The sequence below is a fragment of the Strix aluco genome, chromosome 5 (genome assembly GCF_031877795.1).
Source record: "Strix aluco isolate bStrAlu1 chromosome 5, bStrAlu1.hap1, whole genome shotgun sequence".
NCBI classification, from domain to species: Eukaryota; Metazoa; Chordata; class Aves; order Strigiformes; family Strigidae; genus Strix; species Strix aluco.
Window position 1 is genome coordinate 6,691,599 of NC_133935.1, and position 13,798 is coordinate 6,705,396.

The following is a 13,798-nucleotide window of genomic DNA, read 5'->3' on the forward strand; positions in this document are numbered from 1 at the left end:
GGTCCAGGCGGGCTCTGCCCCCCCCGCCGCGCACACACAGACAGACAGACAGACAGACAGACGGGCGGGGAGGCGGCGGGGAGGGGGGGGTGTACGAGCACACACACACACGCGGGCGGTTACGCGGGGGGAGAGGGAGCGAGGCACACGCGGGTCCCCCCCGGACGCGCGCAGAGACACGCACCCGTGAGCGGAGGCACGCGGGGAGCCGCGGAGGCAGAGACACGCAGCTCCCGGCAGCGCCGGCACGGCCACGCTCGGATCCAGCGCGATGCGCGCACCCACGCAGCGAGACACACGCACGCACCCGGGGACGTGCGCGGAGGCTGGTGCTCGCCCCTCCACCTCCTTCACCCCCCCCATCCTCCTTCATCCCCCCCCCCCCCCCCCCCCCCCGCCCTCTCCAGGGGCGTCTGGCTTCTTTTATTTTGGTGGGGACACACACACACACACGACACCCCCGAGGCGGCAGCTCTCCGGCCAGGCGCTTCGCAAGACCTTGCCCAAGGGGTGGCACCGCTCCCCCCTCCCTTCTTTCCCCCACCCCTCCACCGTGAAAACCTGCCCCAGCCCCATCAGCCAAAAACCCTGCCGGGGACTGTCAAAGCACCACCCGGCTCCGGTCAGTGCCCAGAGCTGAGCCGCGGGACCCCGGAGCCCCCCGGTGTCGCCGTCCCTGCCGCAGGCTGTAGTTGACCTTGAGCCAGTCGCTCCATGCCTGTGGCTCGCGGGCCTCCATTTATTAATGTCATTGCCATGATGCAAGCACGGCAGTGGCATCGGACCGGCCACAGATGGAGACAACCTGTCAGACAGTGAAGAGGGCAAACGGGGAAAGACACAGGTAAATACAGCTGCTCTCCTCTCATTTGGGGTGGATGGAATTCCCCCCTCCTCTCAGGTACCAAGCAGCTTGCTCATTTTTTTGTTTACCGCCACACAGTCAGCACTTAGTCTCCCTGGGAGCCAAAACTGCATTTCACAGGCAATCAGACTACCAGCTCTTTTGGCTTTAGAAACCTGTGGCTTGCTCCATCCATGTCACGCTTGGCATCTGCAAGCATAGAGAAACTCGTGACGGTGTACTTTCTCCCTCTGAAAATGGGGCTATCAGGTGAGGCTGTTTCCATCCTTCCCCGGACGAAAGTCTGTCTTTCCCTTGAAAGCCCTTTGTCGGTGCTAAATATTATTAACCAGGCTTTTATCATCGTAGTATCTGATGCCTTTGCTGGCTGCGAGCCATATGCTTAGCCTACACTCTCTTAGCAGCACAGATCTAGAAGAAAACACTCCCCTCTTTACCCCTCCTCCCAATTCCTCTCTAACTAGCTGGCGATATTCAGTTACTTCAGGCTCTGGACATTTTGACCGGCTGACTATGGCTGCCTTGTTTGGCTCTGTCCTCAGGAAGGAGGTGAATATGTTTTAAATGTCACTTAATCCTTTTTCCTTTCTCACTCATTAGCATTGAAGACGGCTGTTGCAAAAGGAAGCATGTTTTTGCATTGATATGAATATGGCTGTCGCACAAAGAAGAATATTTTTCTTTCATGTTATACATAATTAGGGTATGGCAACAGGATGAAAAATACTTTGCTGGAAAATATACCTTTTCTTTCAAAAAAATGAATCAGTGTTTACATTTGCAATAGTAAAATGCTTCTTGCTGAGATTCCTTTTTCAATTATTACAATGAATTATTCATTCACATGATTATTTGAATCATAATTATGATTTATTCATTCACGTGATTAACTATTGAGAAATCCTTTAAAAACAGCTTTTTGGAGGGATGGAAAAGCTCCCAAGGTTTATAAGAGGATACAGGGCATGTCTACGTTGCAATCACTGCTGTGATTGAGCTCATCCTGTACTGGCTTTAAACGAGCAAGCTTCAGGCAGCATAGCAGAGACAGCGTGGAGCTCCGCCACGGTTTGCAGGGCGATTTTCCAGCCCACGCAGACATTTCATGCTGCCACAGCTCTGGTCTTCACGTTACCTGAGCTAGCAGTGTTACAGACAGCTGGGGTGGCTCCACACGAGCTGCAGTCCCATCCAGCCACGTCTACCCGCTCTGCTCTCCTCCTACCACAGTCCACCCCTGAGTAGGCACCCAGGCTGCTATGCACCACCTGTGCTTGCTCCTGGAAGCTTTAAGAAGTCACTGTATTTCCCTCTTGTGTACTTACGCTGCACCTCAGACTCAGTATTAAAGCCATAAGCCTTTGCAACGTGCAACTAAACTCTTTTTAGCACACAGCCTGTTCCCAAACTGATCTGCACCACATTGCCTGTGCAGCCACACCCCTCACTGCTATATTAAGAGGCGATGCCAGCTGCCACCGTTCAGCCTCCATGCAGATCTTGCTGGGCCAGCATCTTGCAACGCTACACAATTTGCAAAGCTGGAGAAGAACGGCAAGGAAGATCCAGAGATGTCAAGGAGAGGCAAGAGGCGAACCCCGATGCAACCCTCCAGAAAGCCACACAGCAGCACCATAACACTCTCTGCGGGGTGATTTGGCTGCTAGGTCTGAAGCCAACACCACAAGTACAGGGCCTCCTAAAGGTGCCAGTAACTGTGTTCACACCTCCGAGCTCAGGTGTGGCATGTTGCTATGGTTCATGACCACATTCTTCCCCAGGCTATGTCAGTCGCTAATGCCGTGGTGCACAAAAACCCTGTCAAAGATACATGGGAAAATTTGTTTCTTTCTCCATCACAGCAGGACACCTGACTCTGGGCTTTCATCCTACTCCAGAAGCTGGACATTGCCCCCCCCCACCCTGCCCCGAGCCTGGCCCTTACAGGTACCTGTCAATCTGCAGCACAGCAGTTCATCTTCAACAAGCCAAACGGTCCCTTGAATGTCTTATGCACCCCTGAACGTGGGTCGGCATTTTGGGTAATGCTGCCACCCTTTGGATTCCCTTTAGCTCTCTTTCGCTGGATTTGATGTGCTCAGCACTGCAGCTGCCACAAAATTATGGGTATGTAACATTTTCTCAGGAAAACCAAACTCAGACATCCTCAAGGCAAGGACTCCAAAACTAAGATACCCCAAGTGGCTATTTAGATTTGCATCTAGCGCATGCGGAAATTCTTATCCACTTCCTGCCTTTTTGGGTTTCCCAGTCACACCATCTTCTCCTGAACTTTCCAATTCTCTCATCCATGGCTCCTGTGCTACCCCTGTCTCCTGCTTCCCACATTCAGGTACTCCTCCCAGTTACAGAGCATCTCCTCCTCCTGACCCTACTAGTTTCTTCACTTACTTGAAGAAGAGTGGCCCCCAGTATCAAAGTCAGTATACTTTTCATATCCCTTTTCCAAAAACCTTACTGGGACTAGATCCTGCCCAGTAAGCCCTGAAGATGGTGTCTGACTGCCTGGCTCACTGGAAGGAGACACTGGGCAACCAGGAGAACAGCTAGAGATGCTTTGCTCATGTGACGTCTTGTAATACTCACCCATATCAACTGAAGAGACCAGAAGAAAAACAAACAGTCCTTCATACCTGCAGTAACTTTAGTGAACTATCAACCTCTGAAATCATGCATCAACACCTTAACATGCAGCCTAGGAGGCACAACCTAACCTCCCACAGGCTGGAGGCCCTGAGGTAGAATTCATCTCCCAGGAGCCAAAATATTCCACACGTAAAACAAATCCCGGTGGTCTAAAAAGAGCAATAGCCAGGGAAATAAAAAAAAAAATGTAATAGCTGGCAGCACATCCACATTTGAAATGGTCATTTACATTTATGCACAGTACCAACTACAGCCAGCTTCATACCTCCCTACTTACTCATAAATCTATAAATGAAAGTGCTAAACAGGAGAGGGGAGCAAAATTAGCTTATGCCCTGAAGCTGTTAGCCATACCACTTAGAAACAGAAGTTCTCCTGTTTTGTTCTCTTACCAGGAACTAACCTATCTGTTTATTAGCATGCTTCCAGGCATCAGAGCAGCCAACTGATATGGTATCAAATGTTAATGGCCAAATTCTTTAGAGCCTTCAGTCTCTTTATCCTAGTCCGAGTGAAGGCGTAGGTCTGAAATGTTACTCTCATCATCTGGCAGAATGCTAGACACACTTATGCTAGGAAAGAGGAGTCACTTCACTGAATATGGGAAATGAAACATTGGCTTTCATATTCATGCTAACTACACTGTAAGAGGGAAGAAAATATACTAAGAAATCTGAATTTGTGTAACTGCAGATCTCAAAGCATCAGATGGCAACAGGGTGAGAAGGGTTCAGGCCTCCAACAATACCCACGTTTCCATCACGCTGCAGTTTCCACCTTTGCCATCATGGGCAGTGGTAAGACTTCCCAGTTTTCCCATTAGAAGCAACCCTGACTATTTTCTGGTAGGAAAGCATCCATCCCAGTTCTCTGGGCTGCTGTTTCCTTTCATTCTTCTGTATAAAGTTCCCTCCTTTCACCTTTAATTACACATTTGAAGAAAAGCCAGCAAACTCAGCAGAGATGTTATAGAGATATAACATCAGCCATAGCACAAGGAATTCACATGTGCACGCACACACAATGGTCACACCTGCACACCTGAATAAACTGTCTCCCTGTACCATGAAGATTACAGCTGTAATTTTATAACAAAGCAGTGTATGCTTTCCAATGCTTTCACATTTACAAAATACTACACAGTCTGCCTCTACGCTACACTTTGGATAGGATGCTTGTGCCACCATTAACCGATGGAGGAAGACTTACACTTCCATGATAAGCTGAAGATGAGAGTTTCATTCACTATATCACCCAGGACTATTCCTGGAGCACTATCTTTTCTGTGCATTGAATGAGGACAGGTTCTGTTCTTGTACTTGCAAAAATAGACCACTGTGTGACTAAAAATTGTGTCACGATACTGGAATAAAGAGAGAAGGGGAAGGCAAAGCAGGTTGTACCAGAAGCTTTCACGCAAGCATTTCCTAGCTTCCAAGGACTTACTTCTGTAAACCTAAAGTGCCTTTAATGCTGCGTTTGTCTTGGGCTTTCAGAAAACTAAAACTGAAAATAAATTCCCCAAACTTTTATCCTGCAGATGAGTAACTCTTAAACTTCTTTTAAACCTCTATTTCCAAATCCCTTAAGTATTTTCCACATAAACCTGTTTTTTCTTAGATGCCTTTCATAGAGACCCCTTAGAAGTATTTCAGGGACTCCAGGGTTCTATTTACCACAGAACGAAAAACATGCTGGCCTGCCAGATGGTCACAATTTTTAGACTCACATGCTGTGTGAGCAAATGAATGCGTGGGGCAGAAGATAATAACATTGTGCAGACCCATCACCAGCAGAAGATGGTGGGCTTCGCAACTATTTGCTAGGCAGCTTCGAATCACCGAGGTGTACAAACACTGTGTCCAACTGCAGGTTCTGCAGTATCAGACGCAACTCCTTTGAGATGTCTGTCCACCCTTCAGCTGGAGTTTGTCCTCTTTTAGTTCTGTTCAACCCCTTTTGCTCCTGCACTCTGTCATTCAGTTTCCATTCCTTAATTTATTTCTGTCCTACAGTCCCTGAGCTGGTCCCAGATGTTTATCCTGCCATCCAGTACCTTGTCTCCTGCCCATGTCCCATCCTCCTGTTCCCATCTTCTATAGTCTCCCAGCCCTTTCAGTTGACTGTTCTACCCTTCCTCATCTTTCACCCCCCTTCTGCTCCTAATCCTTCTATCTAAGTTTGGCTCAGTTTCCCAAACATTTCTAGAGAGTCCCCCTCCATGCAAGAGAAGGGCATTATTTCCAAAACAACAAGCAATTCTTTAAAATCCTGATGTGTCATTTAGTACATCTCCATTTGTGTGCAAGTGATATTTACAGCCCTCCTTCTTCTTCCAAACGCATAGTGAGGAAAATTACTTTAGCCCAGATACAGAAAGCCATTGCTAGGAGTCCCAGCTGATACCATTGCACATACTGCCAGTGGCACCTCTAAGGCTTTTTAGCTGGTGATGTTTCCAACAGAAAATTCATAGTAGACTTGTGCTTGCATGCATATAATCCAATGGAGGTTTGAGAGAGCGGTATCATTAAAACAACACCACTATCAGTTATTCGTTATGAAGTTAATAATAAAGTGAGAATACGTATCTGTATGTTGGAAGAGAAAAATAAGTGACATTACCTTGTAAGGGTTCCTGTAACTTTCTCCTAGGTGTTCGTTAATGATCCACCTCAGTGCCTTGTACCCTGTGTAAGGGTATGTGGAAGGAGAGAGCATCTGCTTCATTAAGGTATTCCAATCAAGGACCCTTTCAATGCAAAGGTGATAATAAAGGGGAAGAGAGAAAGAAAAACACAGAGACACAAATCTGATAGATAAAGGATAATGGAAGCAATGAAAAACACCAAAAGTCTTCAGTCCCACTAACTGATGGGGCACCAAGAAATTCCAGACACGGTTTTGGAGAAGGCCAGCCTGGGCTTTGTAACTGCAAAGACAAGAGGAACGGGATGATTTGGGATATTCAAGGGGGGCCTGTGGGACAATGCAAAACTTGTTGAGGACCATTTAGGGGAAGCGGGGTGACAGAGAGGAGGAGATGGGTCATGTGTGAGCAGTTGCTGATGGTGTGTAGGCACTTGTCTGACCCAGCCCTGCCCCCGATCACTGCAGTCTGTCCTGGTTTCTCATGAAACCCTTCCTTCACACCCTCTCGCTGTGATCTCACTCCCTGCCCCGTGTGTGTCAGCGCTGTAAGGACAAGGTGCCAGCAGCTGGGGGTACCCTGTGAGTGGACAAGGTGCCAGACCTGGGGTCCGAGGGGGTGCAGGACCCCAGGTGTTGGTGCTGGGTGCTGGGGTGGGTGAGGGGCTCAGCCCAGCCCCTGGGTCAGGGCCAGTGTCTGTGTGTACCAGGCTCAGCTGCTGGGGGGAGCAGGGCGAGTGAGGGGCTCAGCGCCAGCAGCTGGATTGGGACCATGGGTCACAACCCCTATACCGGGTGCTGGGGGGAGAGTGCTCGTGTCTCCCCCAGTCTGGGGTGTGTGGGCTCTGCCTCTGCAATTCCCTGGCAAGCTCCAAGCTGCACCAGCCGGCGAGTAGGAGGCCCTGGGTCTGGGCAAGGGTATCAGGTGTGCAGAGGGTCTGTGCTGGTATTTGGAGGGGTCCCGTAAGTGTGGGGTGCCTGTGAGATGAGTGTGTGAGTGTGTCTGCTTGCCAGTGAGCACTGAGTTGGACCTGCTGGTCCTGTGGGGTGGGTAAGAGGGGCTGGGATCTGGGCAGGGGTGTCAGATGGAGAGGTGGTGTACTGGTACTCAGTGAATCCAGGAACACGTGTGTCTGTGCTTCTGAACCTGAAGAGCATTGTGTATGTGTCTTCACTGGTGAACTTCAATCCTGAGCAGCTGGAGAGGTGGAAGAAAATTTATCTGCCTATAGCTGTGTTTTATGTGAGTCGTTACATGTGGGTGCTGCGGAAGGCAGTGACTCGTCTGTGGTGGTCTGTGCTGCCAGCTGTGCCAGAGTGTGTGTCTCTTGGGTACACACTCAGCCTCGCTACTGGTTCAATCTGCAAATGGAAAAGCAACAGCCATGTCCACTGGCCCAGGATGGAGAACCCTGGGTCTCCGGACACACAGGGCTGGGCTCCAGCATCCAGGCAGGAGAAATCGCTAGGTTCTGGAGCTGCTGGAGATGGTGGCCACTTATAGCATCCCTTAACACCCATCCCTGTGAGCCTGGGGTCAGCCAGTGGAACTTCTACTGAGGGCATCTCTACAGACATGTGCACATGCAGCCCATTTAAACATTCTTTAAAAAGTCCCAAACCTGAAACAACCCCCAAAAAACCTGTGGAAACTTGTTACGTTTAAATTTGTTGCTTGTTACAAGTTATAACTGGTTGCTAGATGTTGCCTGTATTGTAACATGTTACCTCCTTCATTTTATGCCACCACTGCATGTCACTATCGAGAATGATGAAGAAAGATTTTAGTGAGATTTGTATAGTTCTAATGTGAAGGGAACTCACTGGCCCCAAGGTAAGCCCTCATCCTGTGTGTCCCCAACATGCACGTACAGGGCTGTGAGGAATATCCTATCTGCACGAGGTCTTCTCCACCACCATGGTTCCATACAACTCTGTCCCCCCAGTAGCATGTCTGTCTGTCCTCATCCTATTGACTGATAATCCCTCAGTACATGTAAATACTGTATCTCCCAGCCCCACATCTGTCCTCACCTGTAAGGCATCTTCATTATCCTCACTTTGAGTGGAGGGTCTCTGTAAAGGTTGTCTGTCCATTTTTCTCACTAGGTATTGTTAGTGTGAGTGTAGGCTGTAGACTGAGCAGTTGCACACAAGAGAGAAAGCAGAAGGAATGCTGCTCCCTGGAGCCACGCAGCTCTTTCTGCTTGCTCTCCCTGTCCATCCCAATCCCACCTGTAAAGAGCAGGGAAAGAATTTGTCCTGTCTGTAACTTCCAACTGACCTTCACAGGGATTTCTGGTCACCCCTGGAATGGAAATGATGAGACTTCTAGAGCTCATTGTCTTTATCTCAGGCTGCCTCTCCATTCATCCCACTCCATGCACCTCTACACCTGACACACGCACCCTCCCCAGTGTCCTGCCTGCGGGCACAGAGAGCACTGGAGAAACAGCCCTCAGGTCTGCCACCTATCCATCCTGCAGGAACAGGAACAACAAGGTCTTGGTTATCCAGTGCAGCCCCTCCTACTGATGTGGAAACATCTGGTCTTCTTGGTGCAAAGAAATCCTCAGGATTTTGGTAGTAAATCTCTGACAAGTCTCTAAGGAAATACATGTTAAAGGAATGTATTGAGCAAATTTCTTCAAGGATGTCAAAGCACATGATGACATCAGAACAGCCTCCCTGCCAGATTTTCCATCTCTGCTCAAAAAGTAGTAGAGCTTTACAGCAAAATGAATGTAATAATTTTTGACAGGCAAAGCAAAACATTTTCTACCAGCTTTGTTTCACAGGCAGCCAAATCCTTTTTCTCCCCTTTGTTTGTTTTAGAAGAAGCTTTCCAAATAAAAACAAACAAGCAAATTAGCCCCGAGGTAGACAACCAACATGAAAAAATGTTATTTGAAAAGTCTTAAGATCAACAGGAAACCTCCTAGCTGGAGTGGAAATGGCTTTACCAGACTCTTCTAAGAAAACAGTAGTATGATCATTGCACTTAGTGACAGTATTTTGGGACTGTTTTCACTGAATATAGACCAAATAGACAGCAAACTCAATTAAAACCCAACAGAGGGACCTGATGTACAAAAACCAGTACGCAGACTAATTCCATTCACACAGTCCTCCCGTCTTAATTGCTATAAAGAACAGAAATAACTTCCCCTCTTCTTGACCACTGGAACAATAAGATGATCTTTGAATACGAAGCAATAAGAAACAGATGTAAGCATCAGCCTTGTAACTTGAGTCATCTCTTCCCCTGGATGAAAACTGCTGAAAATCAGTGGGGCATTGCCGAGAAGCTGGATAAAAACCATTAGGGCCACTGATAAGGTGAGGATGAAATAAATATCTGGTAGGAATTACCCATGAAAAATCATCTCCATTCACGCCTGAGCTTTCTGGAAACCTCTGGAGAACCACAAGCTTTCAGACCGAATCAAATTTCAGGGCAATGGGAACAGGGTCCCTAAACAGGCAGAAAAAAGAAGGCTAATAGGTAAATGATCCCATTCCTCAGTGAGGCAGGAGACGTAGGGACAAAGGACAAGAAAAAGACTGAGGTATTCATTGCTCTTTTCTTTGCATTAGTTGTTACCAGCAAAGTTGGACCTCAAGCCTCTGAGGACACTGAACCTAACAGCGGAGTCTGTGGGAGTGAAGTATTATCCACAGCAGAGGAAGATGGAGTTAGGGAGTGCTTAAGCCAGCTGGACATACACAAGTCTATGGCATCAGTCAGGATGCTTTTTATGGTGCTGATGGAGCCCGCCAATGTCATTCAAAGACCAGTTTCTATCACCTTCAAAGGTCATGGTGACCGGGGAGAGGTTCCTGTGTCTGCAAGGTGAATACAAGTGGATGTTGCCTACCTTGTTTTATCAGAAATACAGTGTTCTCTTGTGCTTAAATGTACATTATATAGGAAACAATAGCCATTACCCTTTCCTTACTATATATACCACCACTGTGCTACAACTTAAGGAATCCTGAAAAATGTGTTAAACAGCAATGGAAGTAGAGAGCTACACTGAAGATCTGTCTGATATGGGTCCTCCAATTTTAGGATTTTTCAAGATTTGGAACTTGGCAGGATCACAACTTTAAGCGTGAGATGCAGTTTAAAGCCTCATGTGTTAATCTGGGAAGCAGATCTGGGAAAACTTTGTTATAAAACTTCCTAGAGAGTAAGGAGTTCCAAGGAAAGGGTATATTCTCCAAGCTCCAGCTACTTGCAGAGCATGTCTACAGCACTGATATCTAATTATCTAACTGGGATGTGATCAACCTGAGACAGTCAGGAAAGGCTCCCCAGAAGGGGAGGAGGAGTTTCAGGATCAGTAAGTAAAGGGAAAAGCGATCTCTCCTAGTCCTGGTGTCAAACTATAGATATGTAGTTTGGCACCTAACACCAAATTAAAACAAGTATTTGAGCTCTGTACACAGCTCAAAGCAATGAATCACACTTTTTCCATGACATCCCTCCTATTAGCACTGTCTTATCCACTTAAATCCAAGTTTCCTAATGGCTGCCAAACCAAGCCTCAGCTCTTGTGAGGAGGAATAAGAGCAGCACCACTCTTTAAAAAAAAAAAAACAACAAAAAAAAAAACCAACCAACCCTGAACAGGCAAAAGCTGCCTGCAAAATAACACAGGGACCTTCCTGAATCACCCTTCTGAGTTTAATGAGATGTACATGCAGTTAACCTCGTATATCCTTGCTGGGTCAAGGCTTGCTGTGAAGATGTCAACACCCAATGGATTATGATTATAACAAACAAATATTACACAATCTTGTACTCATGAGAAGCCTTATATAGTAACTTAGGTACTGTTGTAGGGACAGGCAGGGGAGCAACTTTCTTCAGCTGGTGGAATCCCGCTAACCTCTTTGGGATCGCTCAGAGGGAGCCCAGCGTGTCAGCGCTGGTGGAGTTAGGCTCTAACTTTGCTGAGGGTTTTTCTGATGAGTAGTCTCGTAAAATGATGTTCCAGCACAGCGGATGTGCCCATAAAGGTGTCAAACAAAATTTCTTAGTTATAATGATGCTTGCTTCTTTAGAAGACAGGGGAAAGAAGGGCTGGGGAACATCTCCTTACAGCCTCTGTTCTCTCTCCCAAGACCGAATAGATTTTAATTTTTTACCCTAATAACCAGAACTATAAAAGACTTTTTCCTCTCAAAATATCGAACATCTTTTTAATAACATGTAATGAAGAGGCTGTGGTTAAATAATGCAGTTCTTTTGCCCCAGTTCTGATACTTTTTTTTTATAGTGCTCATCTAAGTCACTTAAGGGGATTAATATTTCATTGCTTTCTATGAAAAATGCATAATGCCTCTCCCATAGCTTTTCAGCAAGGTTTCAAACTCTAGTTGCTTCAGTTCAGAATGGAATTTCTTTCTGATTTTGCTCACACTGGAATCAATTAGCCTCTGTGGGAAAATCCCTAAATTATTTGTTAAAAAATTAAGAGGAGCCTTAAATTTGTCATGGAAACTGGTTTTTTGAATTTGTGCAGTTAAGCTACTGTCATATTTCAGTTTTGCAGCCCTGAAAAAATAGAAATTTCCATTTCTGTGTTTGCACATCATCATATAACAACCCTTTGTAGAACTCTGGATTGAGTAGCCCCTGATTTTTAGGAAGGAGGCTTTCTTTATAAAAATATAATCTCCTAACCATTTTCTGTTATATCCTGTCTGTGCAATAGGCCAGCCAAACCCTGAGAACTAAGTATTTGCAAACAAGACTTCATCAGAGTAACACTGTCAATTAAGCAAACATAACCGAACTGACAGGTCTATGTAATCAAAACTATTGTTGACATCTTGACACTGGATGAAAAATAAGCAACCTTACTTGATTATATGAGGAGCTTAAGCATCCCTAAAGCAGACAGATTAATTGCCAGACATCTAAAAATAAATGAAGTATTCCAGGCTTTTAAAAACAAACAAAACCCCTCTCATTTCCAGTAGGTTCTCAGGAGCAGATTCTCTAGGATTTTTCCCAAGGGAACCATTTTGCATAACGACAGTGATCCTAATCCTGCAGTTTTTTACCCAATTGAGAAGTGCTCCTTTAGCCTTTTTAGCATAAATAGCACCTAACACGAGGAACTGTTTGACTAAATGATTGGTAAATGTGGAATTCTAGACTTTAGATCTTTTGTAGAGACATTGCTATTAATATTTAAGAATAATTAAAAAAAAACCCCATAGATTAGCTCAGGACAGAAATAGCAATAACTGTATTTCATTTTGTAAGGCATTTTGAGCTGTCATCAGAGCCAGCTATTGGAATGGAGCCTTAAGAATCCAATCTATTTTTGTGAGTGCAAAGTGACCAATAGTTCTGCAATTGCTGAGGTAATTCTGCAAATGCTGAGGTATGTGCAACACCTGATGCCCAGGCTGTAGGGACCATTGTAGCCCAGTAAAATGCTCAATGTATGCTCTCCAAACAATGTACGAGAAAGGTTAAAGAAAATTTTTTCCCAAGCCTTCTGAGGAGGGCTCCTGAAGAGATTTGGTTTTCTGCAGCCAAACAGTGCTCTGTACCAAGCAGGGGCACCCACATCCCACATGAACATTGTAAGGATCAAACTGATTTCCACTCCAGTGGGCCTCCTGGGCAGATGTTTCTGCAAGGTAATGCAAGTACACGTTCTGAAACAGGACTGCTCCTCCTCCAGTCTCCTTGACATCTTCTATGGGCAACACTGACCTGAGATTCATTCCTGTGCCTGTATTATTAGAAGGACATCAGTGCTACTGAAAACCCATTAAATGGATTTGCTTCCGGCATTCCTTCAATTACCTGTAAGCCTATCCATCTTATACTGATAGATTCCGAGATATCTGTGCCCATGCTACATACTGCTATAAGGAGATGTCTCATCTGCTGCTTATTTCTGAGTTATGTGGAAAATTGCAGATGGATCTGGCTGAGGCAGAACACTGTAGCAACAAAGCAATATCAAGCTGCACAGACTACTCCTGCCTCATGCCAGGTGAATTCACCTGACGTCTTACACCCAACTAAATGATAACCTGAAGGAACACCATTTGCCTGTCTTTCACTTGTTCTTAGTTCTCTGCATCAGAAAGACACTAATGGAAATTGTGACTCACGAGATGCATGCTATTAAGAGGTTCGGTGCCTTATCTAGCCATTTATTTCTTCCCCCATTTTCCCTGTCTGCTTCTAAGGAGAAAGAGAATTTGACAGTAGTTCTTTATAGGAACCATAAGGCTGAGCAACAAAGTCCTGTGTCCTTCTGCTTCTCCCCTTTCCAGTGCCTGACTGCCAGAGATGCTGTTGAGTGGGGCAGGCAGGGAAATGGTTGCTGTGCATCCCCACTTGAGAACTGCTCCTGTGTTTCACTGTTCCTCTGAAGCTGGAACTTGTGAGCAGACAACCAAGGATCCCTCCCTCCAGTCATCTCAAGGGAGAGAGGGGAAAATAAAAAGCTTTCTCCCCATAAAATCTCAGTATCTGACAACATACATTTTCCATCAGAAAACTGTTCTTACAGAAGATTCTCAGTCAGCCCTGGTTAAAATGTAATTTCCCAAGCCTCACAAATAAAGAAGGACTATCAT